The sequence below is a fragment of the Puntigrus tetrazona genome, chromosome 14 (genome assembly GCF_018831695.1).
Source record: "Puntigrus tetrazona isolate hp1 chromosome 14, ASM1883169v1, whole genome shotgun sequence".
Taxonomy (NCBI): domain Eukaryota; kingdom Metazoa; phylum Chordata; class Actinopteri; order Cypriniformes; family Cyprinidae; genus Puntigrus; species Puntigrus tetrazona.
This window is the reverse complement of record NC_056712.1, coordinates 16644549-16662492: the sequence shown is the minus strand read 5'-3', so window position 1 is coordinate 16662492 and position 17944 is coordinate 16644549. Positions and strand designations below refer to the sequence as shown.

General features: G+C 36.4%; 1 protein-coding gene across 1 annotated transcript in view; it reads left to right on the top strand.

Moving 5' to 3' along the window:
- LOC122357457 (cytochrome P450 4V2) overlaps window positions 1-17944 on the top strand; it is a 61359-nt gene that overhangs the window by 24064 nt on the left and 19351 nt on the right. The gene's annotated exons all lie outside the window — the stretch shown is intronic.

Sequence of the window (17944 nt, the reverse complement as noted above, 5' to 3'; positions counted from 1 at the left end):
GAACATAAATATCCTTTAATCCTCAGCCAAAATTATTGAAAGCGTGTCTTATTTGGCTTGGCTTCCTCCACTCATTACTGCGAGGTGCTGCATCTGCCAAAGTCAGCATGGAATTAGAGCCGTGGTGGAGGACGAGGCCTGAGGGAGGAAGATGATTTTAGGTGCATTAAGGGATAATAGGTTGGATCCTGAGAGCATTTCACTACTGTCTGAGGGAATGGGGATGATCTACTGAAAGTATGAGAAGCAGGAAATCTTCCAGACCACAACAGCAAAGCAGAACGGACTCAAGAATAACAAACAAGGAGAGCAAAAACAATTAAATTTGAGCTTATGTTATAGCAGAGAGAATGTGGACGGCTGGTTGAGGAAATAAACTGCTATAACAAAAAAATGCAAAATATTTTTACAGCCTAATGTGCGGTATGTATATTTTACGTAGCATTTAATGGAAGTAAATATTTTTCCACCCGTAAACTGTTTAATTTGTTGTCAACAACGAGCATAGCATTAACATCAAGTGTAAACAGTTCAATCTGGTGCAATCCCAATTCATTCAATATTATAAATGTTGAGTAAAGTAAACATTTGCCGACATGATGCATTAGATCTCTTTGAATTAAATTCTTTATGTCTGGAGCAAGTCCTTCATTTTTGCACGGGAACATAGGAATCACTGCAGTTTCATAATGAAAACTACAGGGAGTAAAGTAAAGCTCAGACAACTTTCATTCCTTTTCACACAAAAGTATACATTTACAGGTACATTTTTTTGAATAATAAAGGCTAATTACTTGCAGAATGTTATGTTATGATTTAACATACCGCATTTGGAAACTGGTACCTTTGATCTTTGTCTAAACACATATACAGCTTCATATGAATGTTGTATAAATAGCAGGTAGCTCACGTCATACGGCGTTGCACTTTGAACCCCGTGAAACTACGGTTCAACAAAACAGCTCAAATCCGCATAAGAAAGTTTAAATAGCATGTCAGTGCCAGCGAGTTTGTTTTTTAACACTCTCTGGTAGCTTCAGGTTTGGTGTAGGGAATATTTGATTTCTGAAAGGGTGCAAAATTTCCCTCAAACAGCATAATAAAAATGCTGCAATATGTACATATGAAATGTGTACATGCTGCAATATGTCAAGTATTAACGCAAAACGTTCAGTAAGGTGCATGAGAGACTGGGTTGCTTTTATTGCTAAAGCTTTTATGATTTTTTAAAATATATTTTTGGGTTCTGTCATAGTCAATTGCGCCCAAATTAAAGTCAATAAACTGCAATCTGTAGAGAAAGAGAGATAACAGTTGGCCTGGATTTTTTTTTATTTATAAAGTTTGATAGAGCGGTGTTGCCCATAGTCATTTTTAATACATGCTAATAATTCATAACCCTAATTGTAGTCATAACTGCTTCCATGGAAAAGCTGCATTGTTTCGCTGTTTTTTGTTTGTTTTTTTTTTTTTTTTGGCTTTTAAAAGCTATTCATTCAAATTCATTCAAAAGTCCATACCGTGGCATTCCAGAATTACTGCAGCTGGGAGAAATCAGCTGAACCAATGTCCGGAGAGGATGATAAAATATGAATGGCCCGTGTCCTAAACATAAAGTTTTCAACATTCGCTTCCTTCTCAAAAACTATGATTGATCGCTTCCCTACATACGTTCAGGGCTTAAAAATGGCTGTTTTCCTTATCAATATTATTGATGTAACGAACGTCCAGCCAGCTGTAGTACTGATTCCCTGAGGGCATATTGGCGATCACAGGCAAACAGCGTTAGGCCCCTCAAGGCTTTCGCTTGTGCCTGGGCAATGAAATTTTTTCTCTAATCCTGTTAGTGCTAGAAGTACTTTCCAAACTGAGCGAAGATGAGAGAAGTAAATGCTTATTAGACCCTTCTGATGTGCACGCCGCTGACTGGTTATAGTACCAAAAAAATGCACCCAGGGACATTAACGATAGGCATTGACCCTTAGTAATTGTGAAGTGTGTGACTGCATTTGATTAGACACATTTATGCTGAGCAAGTAAAGTGGACTGAAATAATTGCTTTTGGTTTGAGATGAATTTTGCAAGGCCCAAAATACCTACTTTGATCTCTTATTGCGGTCATCATTACAGACTGCAAGATATTTACAGAAGACTAAATGCTAGCAAAATAATGTGCTGTGACCTGTTATGGTCAAAGAATTTAAACTTTAAAATAAAATAAAATAATTTGAAATCATTCTTCAAAGGTTAAATAGCAATAAGTGTGGGGTCAGTAAGTTTTGTATTCATTTATTAATTTATTTATTTTTATGTTTACCAAAGCTGAATTTATCTGATTAAAAAATACAGTAAAAACAGCTTTCTACTTCAACTGTTGCACTTTCAGTTTCATTACTCCACTCTTCAGTGTCACATGATCCTTCAGAAATCATTTTAATGCGCTAATTTGCTGCATATATCTTTTTAATATTTCAAATAGAAACCTTTTGTAAAATTGTGATCACTATAATGCATCTTTACTGAAAAAAAGCATTCATTCCTTTTTTCGAAGAAGAAAAAATAATCCTACTAACCCTAAACTTTTAAATGTGATTGCACGCTAAGAGCTATAATTAGATATTGCAGTTAGCAGAAACAGCTCTGTGCTCTAATGTGTTTCTGAGCACTGACAGGAGCTAGTGGCGGCATGTACATCCATGAAGGGAATGAGCAGAATGTTTATGAAATACTCCTGTTTTGCCATTATCCTCTGCTGTGAACTGTCAGGTACTTATAAGTCTTCTTCTGTGTTCTCTTTTTGAAACATAGCTGGTCTCAGGGGCACGTCAAGGACAAACTCCAGACATGCTTTCATGTGCTTCTTTTAGAGTAAAGGCATCTTTTGTGCCACCCTCGCGTATTGGCCGGTGATATGCAGAGCTTTTCATATGGTTTGACTGGTTCAACTCTGTTCTCAGCTCCTAAGTTTATCAAAAGCTTCTTATTCACACGTTTTGAGGGAATGCTGTTTTTAAGTATAGCTTATACGTTCTAATAACTCCAACTTTTGGATGTTGTTTTGTACTTCCACTTGATAATATATTTAATTAAAGCCATTAACAACCATAATAAAAACACAACATAATAATAATTACAAATGTCATAAAACATAGCAATATTTAAACATTTACAGCATACGGATTTTATTTTAATTGTCATATCATAATGGCATGGTTTATAATTTAAAAAACAAACAGAAGTATATGTTAAGTAAAATGTTAAGAGGGAAAAAAACGAATTATTATTTAATCTTTATGGTAAATGTTTCCACAAATTGTGATTCCATCTATATATTCCAGAACGACAAACTGTGACATGACTGATTGAGCTTACAGTTTATCCTGAATTCTAGTCATAAATCGTGATCACACCTGACATCACGTTCGCATTCTCCTTGATGGCATAGTCAGTCACCTGACCTGCGCTATTCCAGAAGAGCAGCCGAGCTGGAAAGGGCCCATTCTCAGGCTGGTATCAGGACCACTGAGGGTACGACAGCATGTATCATGACTTGGAAGAGAATTGGATTCCCCTTCTTCACCAGATGGACCTCATCTGTCTCCTTGACAAGAATATTGTGCTCATTTTCTAGATCCTGTTATAGGCGCGATGTATAGGATTCGGCCTGGAATCGCTTCATATGTGGCATCAGGATACTAAAACATTCAGCTTTCGATGCATTTCTTCATGCTGATGTCCGGAACCATCACACATCCAATATCTATAGTTTTTTTTTTCTTTTGAGGACAACCACAAACCTTAATTTTACTCACAAAAACCAGTTCATCTATAATAAAAATATTAGTCAGTTCTACTGAAGCCATTTAATATTCCTAAAGAGAAGATGAAGGAGCTTTTATCATCACCTCACTGGCTGTTTGATTGGTCAAAGTCCAAACTTATATGCAATTTAATTTCATTGTCTATATTATAAAAGTGTTTCTGATCACTATGCTAAATGCTTCAGTTCAGTGGTGCTTTTGTGTTGTCAGAGCGTCTGTGTGCACATTACACATTTATGACGTCCACCATATGAATCTAGGGTTTTGATATCACCTACATTTTGTAGAGAATTACACCATAGTGATAAACAATAAATATGCATTACACATTCCTACCAAATGTGTAGTATTCTCTTATGAGATGGGAAGTGCCTCTATAAACAGATTCTCCCCAGTGAAAGGAGCCTGTCTCAAATGAATGGGTTTTGCAGGGAAAAACAAGTCTATTTTTAGAGCTTCTGCATTCATATATTTATAAATTTACATGAATCAGTTTGTCTTTTGCCTTTAGCAGCTCTGCGCTGCATCGACTCCCCCGTAAAGCGCGAGTGAATGGCAATACATGCTTCCTCGGATGAAACGCAATCAATTGTGGCAGGTTAAGGACACACGTGAACCAGGAGGAAGTAGTCGTGGCTGACTGATACTCCAGGGCTTTTACGAACTATAAGGGAAAACGTGACTCAACTGAGCTTTCAATGGGTTTTGCTGCTCATTCACAATACAAATGCAGAGTCCAGAGAGGATATTAATGATCAAGCGAGGTATTTATTATACGATTATTATACTTTAATGTTCAACATTATGTGCTTTGATGAGTTCATAAAGGGTTATTATTTAGAACGGGTAAGGTTATAGAGATACACCTATGAAACAACAATCTAAAAATATGAAAAGATAATTGTAATTATATTTGATATCATGTGAGTAGAGCACACGTTTAAGTGGACATCCGTGACACGGAGTCCCACAAGGCTCTAGACTTGGACCACTCTTGTTCAGCATGTATATGCTCCCACTGAGTCAAATCATGAGAAAGAACAAAAATCTCCTATCACAGCCATGCAGATGATACCCAGATTTACGGCCCCACTGACTCCCTCTGCTAATGCTGAATTGGATGTGCCAAAACGTTCTTCAGTAAACCAAGGAGAAAACTGTATTTGGGAAAAAATTTGGGAACAAGTTTTGACTCTAGGGGTCAAAACAACAAAAAAAATACATTTTCTGGAATGTTCATGTGAGTCAGACCTTAGCTTCAGTAATCATATCAAAGCAACAACTTACTTTTTCAAGACTTTTCCCCAGTGTCAATCCACTTTATTATACAGAACTTAAGTTCTGAAGTAATTTGTTTTGCTTTCTTTGTATTTAAGGATTACTTGGATTGTTATCAACATCTGGTGAAAATTTCACTTCAACAGCACCTTTATATATATATTTACTGAGAAAAATGGTACTTATTTTACCCGCTGTAAATAACTATATATTCAATTTTTTTGAATTATATGTGAAATATGTTCACAAATCTTTATGAAGTCCATTTTGGTATTTATTTATGGTATTGTGCATTGGTGTAATAGTGTATTAGATGTGGGGTGTGAAAGCATCTACATTTAGAGTTCATAATATAATATTTTGTGTTTGACTGAAGAAATATAATCTGTGTGACGAGAACACTAGAACACTATGTGAGTGAGCAAATGATGAAAGAATATTCGCTTTAACTGCTCTGTGTTGCCTTTTAAAGGCATTTAAAGCAAGACTTTGGACATGAACATTCACACCCTGGAACAGAATAAGATGGGAATTTAAACATCCCCAAGCATCTAACAATCACCTACAAAACTTTTGCTTTCAGTCTATTGTGAAGATATGTACTAAACCTGTCAGACACGAGGTCTTGCTTATCAAACACAAAGCAATGATGTTTTTCGTACGGATTGTTCTGGAAGAAAACGTCTTGTTATTTGTTGCAGGCCCCAGAGGCCGGATAACAGTGGGAGGTCAGTAAGCTGGCTCAATCAGCGTGCATGGGTGAACATAGCAAGCTTTAAGCCACGATTCACTGCACTCGCTCTGAACCTGCAAGCTCACACACACACACACTCCGTGCTGAACGTTTTACACTGGAACAGGTGGAAAAGTCCTTGTGTAAGGAACATTTCAACCATTGTTCTCATTTGGGCAGGATGTGACTAGCTGTAACCATCAGTACCTGAAATGACTCGTCCAGGGCTGCCATCGAAATCTTTAAGCATGTGACAATTTCTTTGTTAGGCTGCATTGTAATCATTTTTGGTCGCGCTACCTGTCGCCGGTCTTGGCAGACTCCCATTGTCTCCTCTGAGCGAATCGCTGTGGTTGGATGAAGGTGAAGGAAGGCACAGGCTAAACAGAAAGATCGAAAAACTCAATTACAGATTTCGCGAGGTAGATGAGAATAGAGGAGTGTGAAGGATCTTGGGAGTTGCAGACAGGAGTTCTCTCATTACGAACCGTCTCTGCCCTACTTAGGTGAATACATTGGCGGCTTGGCTCATTATTGCCCGGCAGAGAATGATCTCTTGGGGTCAACCACATGACATGTGCTGTTCAGTGATTGATGAAAGAGGGAGGCTGTCCATTTAGCTTCCTCGGCTTGTGGTGTTTAATATCATTCAGGTACTTTATGAAATCATAATTAAAATCCATTCATGGGTCCAGTACTGAATCATAACCACGGTATCTTCAAAGCGGCAGAAGATGCACCTGGTAATCTCTTTTTATTCATGAAAGAGATTTGTTCGTAATTGGTTGTTTCTTCAACTTTGAGTGTGTTTATGTCTTTTAGGAGTTTGTGTGTATTTACCTTACTACTGTGGATTTTTCTTCTATTACGTGAAGGTCACGCTGAAAGTATCTTAATCACTTCCATGCCTTTACTATTCATTTTTAGACAAATGTCTTGCATTGGGAGAAAAAAACATAGATCCATTTTCATTCAAAATTGATAATAAATTTCACAAACTATTACAAAGAAACAGCAAGTAACTTGAAACAAAAGATTTTATTAAGTAGAAAATGATCGTATATACTTATAGAGAATACTTCAATATCTTTTTATGTACATTTTTTTATAATTTTCACATTGTAACAATATTTGTCACGTCTTTGGATCTTTTGTTGTTGTCTTGTTCCATGTGCTCTGTGTTCCCTACCTTCGTTTGTGCTAATTGTGTCATTGTCTTCACCTGTGTCTATTAATTTAGTGATTATTTAAGTCCTGTGTGTTTGTGTTCAGTTTGTCCGATCGTCGAGGTTTTTACGTGTGGTTTATGTTCTGCCTGCCTACCTGCAAATTATTATTTTGTCCGTTTGAAGAGAATTAAAACTATTTAGTTTATTTATTCTCGTTGAGTGCTCCTTCACGCAAAACCACACTGAGACAATATCTAATCTAATCTAAATAATAATAATAATAATTATGCCTTATAGTGCATTTCCACTAGTTTTTATTCAAAAAGAAAGAAAGTTAAAAATGAAATAAACTAAGAAATGAACAGTATATTTGTGTTGTGCTGCAATTTAGTTACATAGTGGAAAAAGTGACAAAAAGGACTGCATTAAGAATACTAAAAATGCTATCGCTTCAAAAATCCCAATAAAAAATTACAATATCCGAGAAGATTAATGATTATCTGTTCCCCCCCTGCAATTTAACATCAATTTAACATCACAGTGTTTCCAAAGTTGCTCTTTACTCAAACCTGCTCGTTTCTCCTATTATAAGCAGAGATGCTGCGTTTCCAGAGCAAAACATTGGGAATTCATTATGAAATCTGTTTTGTTTAACACAAAAGTTTAATGAAATGTAAATATGTGCCGCGACGGAACATAAAGTGATTATTTACATATTCCTCCTAGAAAGAATCATGTTTTCGGGGAAGTAATAATTCATTCAGGGTTGCATTATGCATTATGCAGGGTCGTATTATCTTTTGGCGCAGTTCCCACAATGTTCTGCATGCTTTTTTTTCAGCAATGCCAAAATGAGTATTTTTCATAGTAAAATGTGTCTTTGTAAAATTAGTGTTATTTGGGGCACGTCGCCACAAGCAGCATGTGGTACGACTTGTAAAGCTCTAACGCTTCTTTTCCTGTTTTATTCAGACTTCAACTCCAATCCGGAGTTACATCAGCTGATTAATTGCAATTTCACGCGGTTTAACGGTGCCACAAAGCAGTATATTAATATTTAAGGAATGAACATGTTTCCTACTGGTTAAAACTATTTTTCGGATGCAGTTGTTCCCTAGTTGGAAGTTATATTGTAACACTAAACTAAACATTACAAGCTGACATGAATTCAGCCATTAGCTTATGTTTTGCCGTATTATCTTAGAGGCAGTAGATTCATTAAAGGAAAAAGTTAAAGAAAATCCAAATCATCACTGCTGAGAGAGGTTTTGATGGGAATCGTCTCAACCTGTTAATTAAAAACTGAAGCAGATGGATGATTAAAAATAAAACTTTAGCACTGGAGAATATCATTTACTTCCAATTAATTTGTATTTGTTGCACTAGTAGAAGACATTTAATGCGTAAACTCATTTGACTGGGAGCAAAGGTCTGTGGTCTGTCCTTGTAAACGCCGCTGGCCACGCGTCAGATTCCACTCCGACTGAAACTTCACACCCGTGTCCCTGGGACATAGGGGTTAACACGTGTGTTAGCGCTCCAAAAAGGTTGTTCAACTATTCATAGTGAGCGTGCATCACCGGTAGCAATGCACGCTGGGAAAAGGGATATGAACACACACTGTACGTATTTTGTCATTTTGACATTTTGTCATTGATAAATAAGCCCTATAAGCCGGAATATTAATAATTTCCTTTCTTTATCACCCCCTTGTGTTCAAAAAAGAATTTTTGAATGGCACTAAATGGTGCATATTTAAAGTCCCTATTAATTCAAGAAGCAGTTTGTCACTCCTGACATCTCATTCTCTCCGACTGATTATCCGGCTCGCTTTATTTGGAAATGTGTAAGCCTCGTGTGTCATGTGGAAGCATTCTCCGGCCCGGCCCTATAAATAACACCCGTGTGTTATGCTAGAGAGAGAAAATCTGTCAATATGCTTTATATGAATATTAATTAACCCTTGCCATTTGTGCTGTTCAGGATTTCTCTGTAAAACCGTTTGACCTCGTCGCTATCTGTTTAATAACTGTTTAGTTCATTCACGGAGATAACAATCCCATCTTTCTGTGGTGGTTTTTAGTGAAACTCATTTTGTACTATTCCTTAACGAAACGAGGGAGGAAATTAAATGATTAGTTAGTAGGCACTGATAAATACTCTCTTTTATATTTTATTTGGGCCTTTTTGGACTATTATTAGTGGCTGTCAATTGGAGGACATAAAAATTTAAGCCAACTACTATTTAAAAAAAAAAAAAAGAGTCGAATGCCATGGGGGAATTCAAAAAAAAAAAAAAAAATATTGTGTGTATGTGCTGTCTTTGTTTTAACACCTGATTTGATTTCCAAAACAATTATGCAAATCAGGTAACAACAAAAACACACCCTCAAAATCTGAATCCCATTTGCATAATGCAATTCCTCATCCAGATGCGCTAAAAAATTTATGTAATCATTTAGTCCATTAGTAAATAATTTGATGTCAAAACTATTATGGCATTTAACCAATTTGTGGTGAAATGCACTTGATATGCATGCGGAACCGACAGTTTAAGCAGAAGAAGTTAAAGGACTAATGAGTGTGCAACCATAATGTCATCCAGAACAGACCGGACTGATTGCTGTACAGCTGCACTGGATCTTCATGTAGATATGAGCGTGACGCATTCGAGTTAAAAGTCAAGGACAAAGTGAGATCTGTGTTGTTTATCCGGTTTCAGTTACTGCAAACTTGGAGAAGGGGTTTAGCGGTAATGATGATTGGGCATGTATACTGTTACTTATGTTGTGAAACAAGATCATAGGAATGGAAAATATATAAAGTATGTTTTTTTTATATATATATATATATACCATGGCATGGCTCAAGACCAAAGGAAAGGCCATAGTCTTGATGTTTATGCAAAATATGAATGCACATTGGCATAGAACTCCTGACGGTTAGTGAGGTTAATGCATGCTGACTTCACATAAATGTCTCTTCTTCCAGCTGGGAATATGCCAGCCGACCGCCAGGCATCACGTTTTATTCTTAGCTGCTGCCTCTGGTGTGTTTTTTTCTGTTTTTCTCACCTACCTTTATTTAAACAGCCCCCTCCTTATAGCCAGCTTTTCCTCAATTTCTGAATGATTTAAAAATAAGTCATTGCCGTGTAGCGACTTTTTCCCTGGACCTCAAAGTATCATCTTGGGAGAGTATTACTTTTTTTATTATTGTGATTGGAAAACAATGTAGAGCCATCTTTAAATCTTATTGCTGGTCAAGTAATTGTATTCGTTAGAATGCAGTCACAATGTTGTATTTTCAGTTGTCAAATTTCCCAAACGCATTTCTTGAAGTGTCTCGGGGACATTGCCAAATAGTCTCACTCTGTCCTGTGTCTTCACGTCATTCCAGGCAGACTGGATGAGGGTGAGATCAGATCTAAGCACTGGCTGCTGTCAGACGCTTTGTGCATACAAAATTATTACATTATAGCATTACAATTAATGGCAAAATTCAAATTTGAAAATGTTAACTGATACTGCCCACTAAAAAACTAGCAGTTGATGAAAAAGCTAGTGGCCTGAGACTTTTTCACAGTACTGTAAATTACAAGAAAAACATAAATGATCAGTTCATCTCCAGAGACTTTTGTTTGTTTGTCACTTGGCATGGCTTTCAAGCAGAACTGGGCTGCTTTTCAACTGTTGCTGCGGTATTTATTTATTTATTTTGGGGTTAAGGGTTTGACATCTTGCTAATTATATTTGAATGAAATGCTTGTATTTAATTATTTTACATCCTAAAGATGACAAAGCTGCGCTACTGTGTTTTGTGAGGGAAGGGAACTGGTAGGTAGCCTTTTTAGCAACCCAGTGAAAAAATGATTTCTACTAGTTAAATTGGAGTATTTTAGATTTTTTTTGGTGCAGACCTGGCTATGATAATCATCATCATGAATTAACTGTTCATGAACGGTTTCCCTTTTCTGGCTTTGCAGGCTGCACTGCAGACAGGCTGTACATTTCCATGGTCAGGTATAATTGAGTCTTATCTGAATATACATGACGCAGTGTGAAAATTTGCTGCATTTGTGCTGCATAAGTCATTGAGAGCGCATGCTGAAACATTTATTCAAATGCATTTGCTTGAATATGGATCCATTCTTGAACTAAACTTGTGAGTGAGTGTTTGTTTGGCAAATGCAAGTTATACTTTATACATATTAAACATTTTTATAACAGAAATACCACACCCTTACAATTAGGCCTTTTAATTTTTATCTCTTATCTATAATGCCTGCACTTTTTCTTCTTTCTTTTTCTTTTTCCTTTCTTAAGTTTTTAGACGCTGGACGCTTGTAAAAAAACAAAAACAAAAAAAACCATTTCACTGCATGTCGTACCATGTACGTATGTGTATGTGACAAATAAAATTTGAATTTGAATTTGAGGCTATGCTTTAGTCTGAATAGCAGCAATACTATTACTTGTGTGGATGGTATTGCTTAATTATACACCAGTTAAGTTATACTAATATATGACAGATATAGTTTAATAAGGGTTAAGTGTTAAAGGAGTGTCTATTTTCACTAAGAGCAAATATGGGCCTGTCTGGGTTCAGCACAGCCCTTGAGGTACCATGCAATTTGATATACGCGGGCCAAGGCGAAATAGTTGGAGTTTTAAAAACTATTTGGGCGTCTCTACTGACCGGGTCTCAGAACAGCGTGCGCTTTGGTCGAGGTACCATGAAATGAACGTGTTTGATAGCTCAGCTCAGCGGGCCAAGGCGAAAGGGTTTGAGTTTTTTTAATAAAAAAAGGAAATTTCTATTTGGATGAAACATTGCTGTAGCGCACAAACTCTATTGAACACTGCTTTCAGGCGCCATCTTTATTTTGCATCTGAAATATTGGGATGAACAATGTAAATTTGCACAGTTTAATGCAAACAATGCAAATGGAGGCTGTTCACACTAAGTGAATATCACCACGAAAATATGCTATTTTCAATTAGTAATTATTGGTAATTACTGTTGGTGCAGATAGCTGCTGCCTTCTTTTAAACATCCAGCTGTCATGAATGGATTGGACACTGGAGGAAAATAATTCTAAACTTACCAGTTCTCAGCTGCTCTGTGTCCAGCCCTGTGAAATGAGGGAAGTCTGCCAAACTGCCTTACACACGAGGCAAATATTGGAGGCGAACCCATAGTTTATTTTATGGGTTTGGTGAAAGGATTAACACCACCTGTTTAATGAATAGGGAAATAATGTTGATGTTGTTATCAGTTGGAGGTTTCATTGTTTAATGTAGGTTGGTAAATTAGCTTTTCAGATCATTTGAAGTTTCATGACATTGCCAGCAACTTGTACTTTTTAAATGTATTTATTTATTTTCTTTAGCTGGCGGTCTATCTAGTTTTGTGGAATTTCTCTTCCATTTAAAAGAATGGAAGAATGGAAGGTTGTTTAACAGGTTCACTTATGATTTTTGAAAGCCTATTGAATACCTGAATATATAGTTAAATGTACTTCACTGATCATATTGGCTCCAAATATTATATTATTTTTTAGCATATACACACTTTTCAAATACATTGTTTTGAATTATACCTATATTAATAAAGTCGATATAATGTCTTTAGGTTAGTGTGACGAACAACAACTGTGGTTTCTCTCATAGGACACCTATACATGTGAACTTGAAGAAAGCATATATATATATATATATATTTATCCAACAAGGATAGAAAAGTTATAGCTCTGAGGTCCATTTTGTGTTTAATGCAAGGACAGATGTGTGGAACAGGTGTCCAACTAGGTTTTGAGCACACTGTATATATTTGTTAATTCTTGAGTCGAGATCCTATTTCTCCAGTTTGGCCTAATTAAATTGTCATGCAAGCACATTGTGTGCAGATCTAAAAATATACGGCGATAAATATAATATGACTTCTGCTGTTTCTAAATAATGTAGGGTCTGCTTTAAGAAGACTACATCTAAACATTTTCCAGCATTGAGTATAGAACTGAGTTTGAGACCACTGTGCGCTTTTAACTCAATTATCAAACGCATGATCATAAAAAAGGTTCTTCAAGGGATCTTACAGAGAATTAATGCCAACAATTTCATACATTTCTGCATCACCGATTTACTGAGAAAAAGGAGAGAACTTTTGTTTGAATGTCTTTACTTTATTAAAGATCATTTCATGAAGCAAATGTCAGATTTACTTCTAAAATCGCTCGATTAAAGGTTATTACCATCTGCCCACTAGAACCCTGTTGTTCTGAGAATATCCAGTTGTTCTTCTCAGAATGTTCAATCGAATCGTCTCAGTTTGAGGTCAGATGAGCATCTGCTGGACCTTTGGCTTCCACGTGGCCATTGTAAAGAATTTCCCAGCCATTCTGTTAACATGGCCAGATGGCATTAGAGATGACTGCCTCTGCCTCTGCTAACCACAATGACTTATATGTGCTCCAGTTCACATGACAAGGAACAGCAAATATCCTTGTGTAAAGATATTAAATATTTAATTTGGACCGTTTACTTACCGAGAAACACTATTCACGTCTAGGATTGTGTTTTAGGTCAGAGTTGAAAAATTAGCAGAACATTGTAATATTTTCACATGATAAGATTTGTGTGTTCTCGGTCCAATGAAGTGTGTTTTTACCTGCTGTGCTCGCTCCTCTACTGCGCAAAAGATGCTAGACAAATATTGGCTTTGAAATCTGCAAAGCGTGGTGAAATTAAAGAAGAGATGTGGAGATGGAGCCCTCCATGATTGTTTACACTTCATTTCATGAATGCAGCCATTGTTTCTAACAAAACATAAAAGGTAATTTGCTTGCAGTTGGAATGTGGTTGGAATGGAACTTGACTTTTATGCAATTTATAACCCAAATGTTTAAACCTTTTTGAAAATAATTATTAAACCATTATTTAAAAATATTTTTTTAATGATAAATCATTTTAACGATTAATAATGAAATAATGATTGCATTTAATCGGTTTGAAGATCTTTTAAAATAATTTTAATATTAATACTATTAATAATAACAATGATTAATATTATTAGTGTTTCTATGTTGCACAAATAAGAAAACAAATAAATATTAAATATTTTTAAATTAACATGTACATTGATACTCATCAAGATAATCAAAAAGCAAGGTGAAACGTAGTATATTGTGTGTATCTATCTATAGAGAGAGAGAGATTAATAAATTATATATATATATATATATATATATATATATATATATATATATATATATATATATATATATACACAGAGATAGAGAATATTTATAAGAATATTTATGGCTACTTTAACAATACTGTGATGTATTTCCATTCACATTTTCCATGCAGTTACCAGACTGAAAGGAATGTTATTGTTACCACGGTACATGTGGAGAGTTTAAGGGAGGAATTCCAAATGCAAGCATTTAACTGTGAAATAACAGCAAAGTAATTTCATTTCACACTTGTTTCTTGCATATGCCCGGAAAGAGGCTCCATCCGCAGTTTAGGCTTTAAGATAAGGAGCAGATTTGAAATCCTCGAGAGCCTAACACAACATGACTTTATGAAACCCTTCTCCATAGCCAAACACAAAATGTAAATGTTGCTAACTCAATTATGTTTTCTGCTCTGTGGAATAGTAATCCATTGTTCTTTCAGCTGTCCAATGGCTTCATGACGGACTGAGACTCGCTGATAGCAGAATCTTGACTCCGCAGACAGACACACAAACACGCGCGCGCACAAACACAAGGCCCTCGTTTCCCTCGCCTGAATGCATACAAACAGTGGGCTTTATCAGACTGCTGAGCTCCGGACTCGGGCAGGTTCACAGTCGAGTCTCTCTGGTGAATCCCACTCAATAGCAGCGCTCTCAGGCCCTGAAGGAAAGACAAGTGCACATTGTCCACAGACACGCAGGTCCGTGTGGCATGTTGGCACTTCACAGAGCTTCTCTAGGATTGTCAGTGCACTGGGACAGACACCGGGATGCAGAAGGTCACGAGATGCTTGACCTCGCTATGCTGCTAAGGAAAACAATCACCTCAGTATTCATCTGGGCTTTAAAAAAAAAAAAAAAGCTTTTTACTTGACCTGTCTGGGGAGGTCTTAAATAAAAAAAAAATGTAATCTTTCCTCTGCAGAAGTTTTTGAGCCAATTACCTGAAGCTTGAATGCCATCTGACTAATCTCTCTGAAGCTGAAGAAATCAGCAACACTGATTGGCTGAGAGCACCACAAACATGTCAGTTCAAGGACCCTCATAGTGACTGTTCTGAGCTTTGATATCAATTCTGTACGTTTACAGTAGCGTTATAATGTGGAATATTCAATTTAATGCAAAACCATTGTTTGTTTTGTTTTGTTTGCACTGGTTTACCTTTATTTGAGTTTTATTCAGCCATCATGCGGGTTTATTCTTTCACTCTAGCTGCTCTAATATGCTCGTGTAAACATTTGCTTTATTACACTTCTTTAATGTCTGCCTGTAGATTACAATTAAAATGCATTTGGTCTCCTGAATCGAACCAAAAATATCCACTTCCCTCCACTTCAACCAGTTTTATTCTGATCTATGTAAGGTTTTTTTGGTTTGTATTCCTACACGCATGGTGGACAATGTTTTCCGATTTATGGAGTGCTGAAAATAATCCAGAATGTACTCTTTTGGGAAATTTTGATCATGGCTAAATCCAGATTTCTGTTCTAAAATTGTTGATAAGCGATTGCACGATTAGCATATTCAAACAAATTTTCAAAAGCGTCATTATTTTAAGGAATCTTCCAAATGGAAAGCATCTCATTCTAATGAAATATAATATGTTTAAATGCATGATGTTGTCAGAAAACAGAAGTTTTTGAAGTGTGTAGTTACCAGTATCTACCAGCAGGGTCAACCAGCCAAAACCTTTAAAAACTGCTTATCGCTGGTGTAACCTCAACCAATCAGATCGATTCAAACACATTAAATAGCGATTTTGACTTAAGTTTCAAATCATCCAATTAACTGTGACTACATTTTTAGCTTACCTAACAAAACTTGGGGGAATTAATACGGTATATAATAAACTCAACGTATGCCACTTCACATTTCCTTTTAGGTATGAGTGCTGTAAAAAATTACCATCAACTGTATTTTACCAGTAGTGTTTCCTTTATATTGGCAGTGTATTGTGGAAATGATTTAATCGAGCTTCTTTTCACTGGCGTGTGGAGGTGGAGACCGTCTCATCACCTCTTCAATCCCTCCTCTGAGAATCAGCCTGAGATTAAAATATGTCATCATAATGTAATCCAAAAAATAAATATATAAATCCTCAGTAGATGGGGGTGGCTACTCTATGGTTCATCCTTTAAGATCTTATTTAATCTGTTCAAGTTCATTAAGATGAAGAGTAGGGGAAGAGACACGGATTTGAGTCGCCCGGGAAAAGAGGGGGCGGGGGTTCTCAAAGGCATCCGATCCCTCGCCAGACCCGTGCAGAGACATGCGTAATTACTTAAGCTCTCACCGTTTAAAAGACACTTTTTGACGAATGTCCAGAAATAACCATCCGTGGGCACGGAAGCAGGTCAATGCGAACAGTCTCTGGTTTGCTTTTAAATAGCATCGCGTGATCCTCTTCAAACTCTGCGCGTGGAAAAGAACCGGATGAATCGCATTCTGACAGGCCTATGTATGCGAATGTGCACGATAAGTGTTTCTAGGGTAAAAAAAAATTAAAATATGCGACTTGTCAAAGCTCATTATGTGGTGTGCTGGAATTTGGAAAGCTTGAATAGCAGCAAACAGGATGCGCATCATTGTGTATTAAGAGCACCGGGGTTTTTCAAAAATGAATGGATGTTCTGTCTTCATGGAGAGTGCCCAACAAAAACACTGAGGTTGTATTATTCCTGGGACTGGGATGTTAGGATAACACTGAAATCGTGTTTAGTTAGAATGTATAATCTTTGAACGTCTTGATAATCCATTAGAATGATGGCACATATTCGTGAGATCATATTTGTCTTAATGTCAGTGTTGAGGAAGCCACTTTAAATCTTCAAGGTTTTTTTATAAAATCAAAGTACCTTAAGATTGAAGCAAAATACAGTCGCACAAGCTTCAAACACGATATTAAGCTGTCTTTTTATTTATTGTCAGATGGTAGGCTTAGTTTTTTGATTGCCTGTTTGGTCAACGTTATCCAGAAGCCTGTGTGACTTGCGCGGCATCAGCTCAACACGAAATATTGCTAGAGAGCCTTTTGGGCAGCACTCTCAACTATTATCTATCGTATAACCTGAGCTTGAGCCCTGAGCTCCCTTCTCTCCTCTCCCATTGCTTCCTTGTTCTAATAAATGCAGAAATGGCAATAACATAAAGACAGCAATGAATCGTTGAGGGTTGATTTTGGCTGTTGTGATTCTATACAACGTAATTAAAGTTAGTAGAAGCGCTGCCTTCCCAACACCATTTAATGTTGCTTTTAATGAACCTTCAATCTCCAACATTAAAAGAAAATAACAGTAACAGACCAGAAAGCAGTGCACTTATTTCTCGTGTTCTAGAGCTTTTAGGCATGCATACGGCTTGTTTTCATCTCAGTTTATTCAGCACAGTTTATTAACATTGAATGTTCAAGGATGAACAAGCAAATATGTATTCTATGTTGTAAACAAGAAAGTAAGGTACTGTGTTGAACATTTGACATAATAAAAGTGATTTATAGTAGCACATAGAACCTGATCTACTGTATGCCAGAATATGAATGGGCTGAATTCAGGTAAATTGGGAGATTTTTGCCTTTGAAAAGACCAATTATCCTGAATTAAGCCTAAGTTTTTGAAAATTAAATGTATTTTGCATATAGTGCTGTCAAACAATTAATTATGATATATTGCATCCAAAATAAAAAAATTTGTTTACATAATATA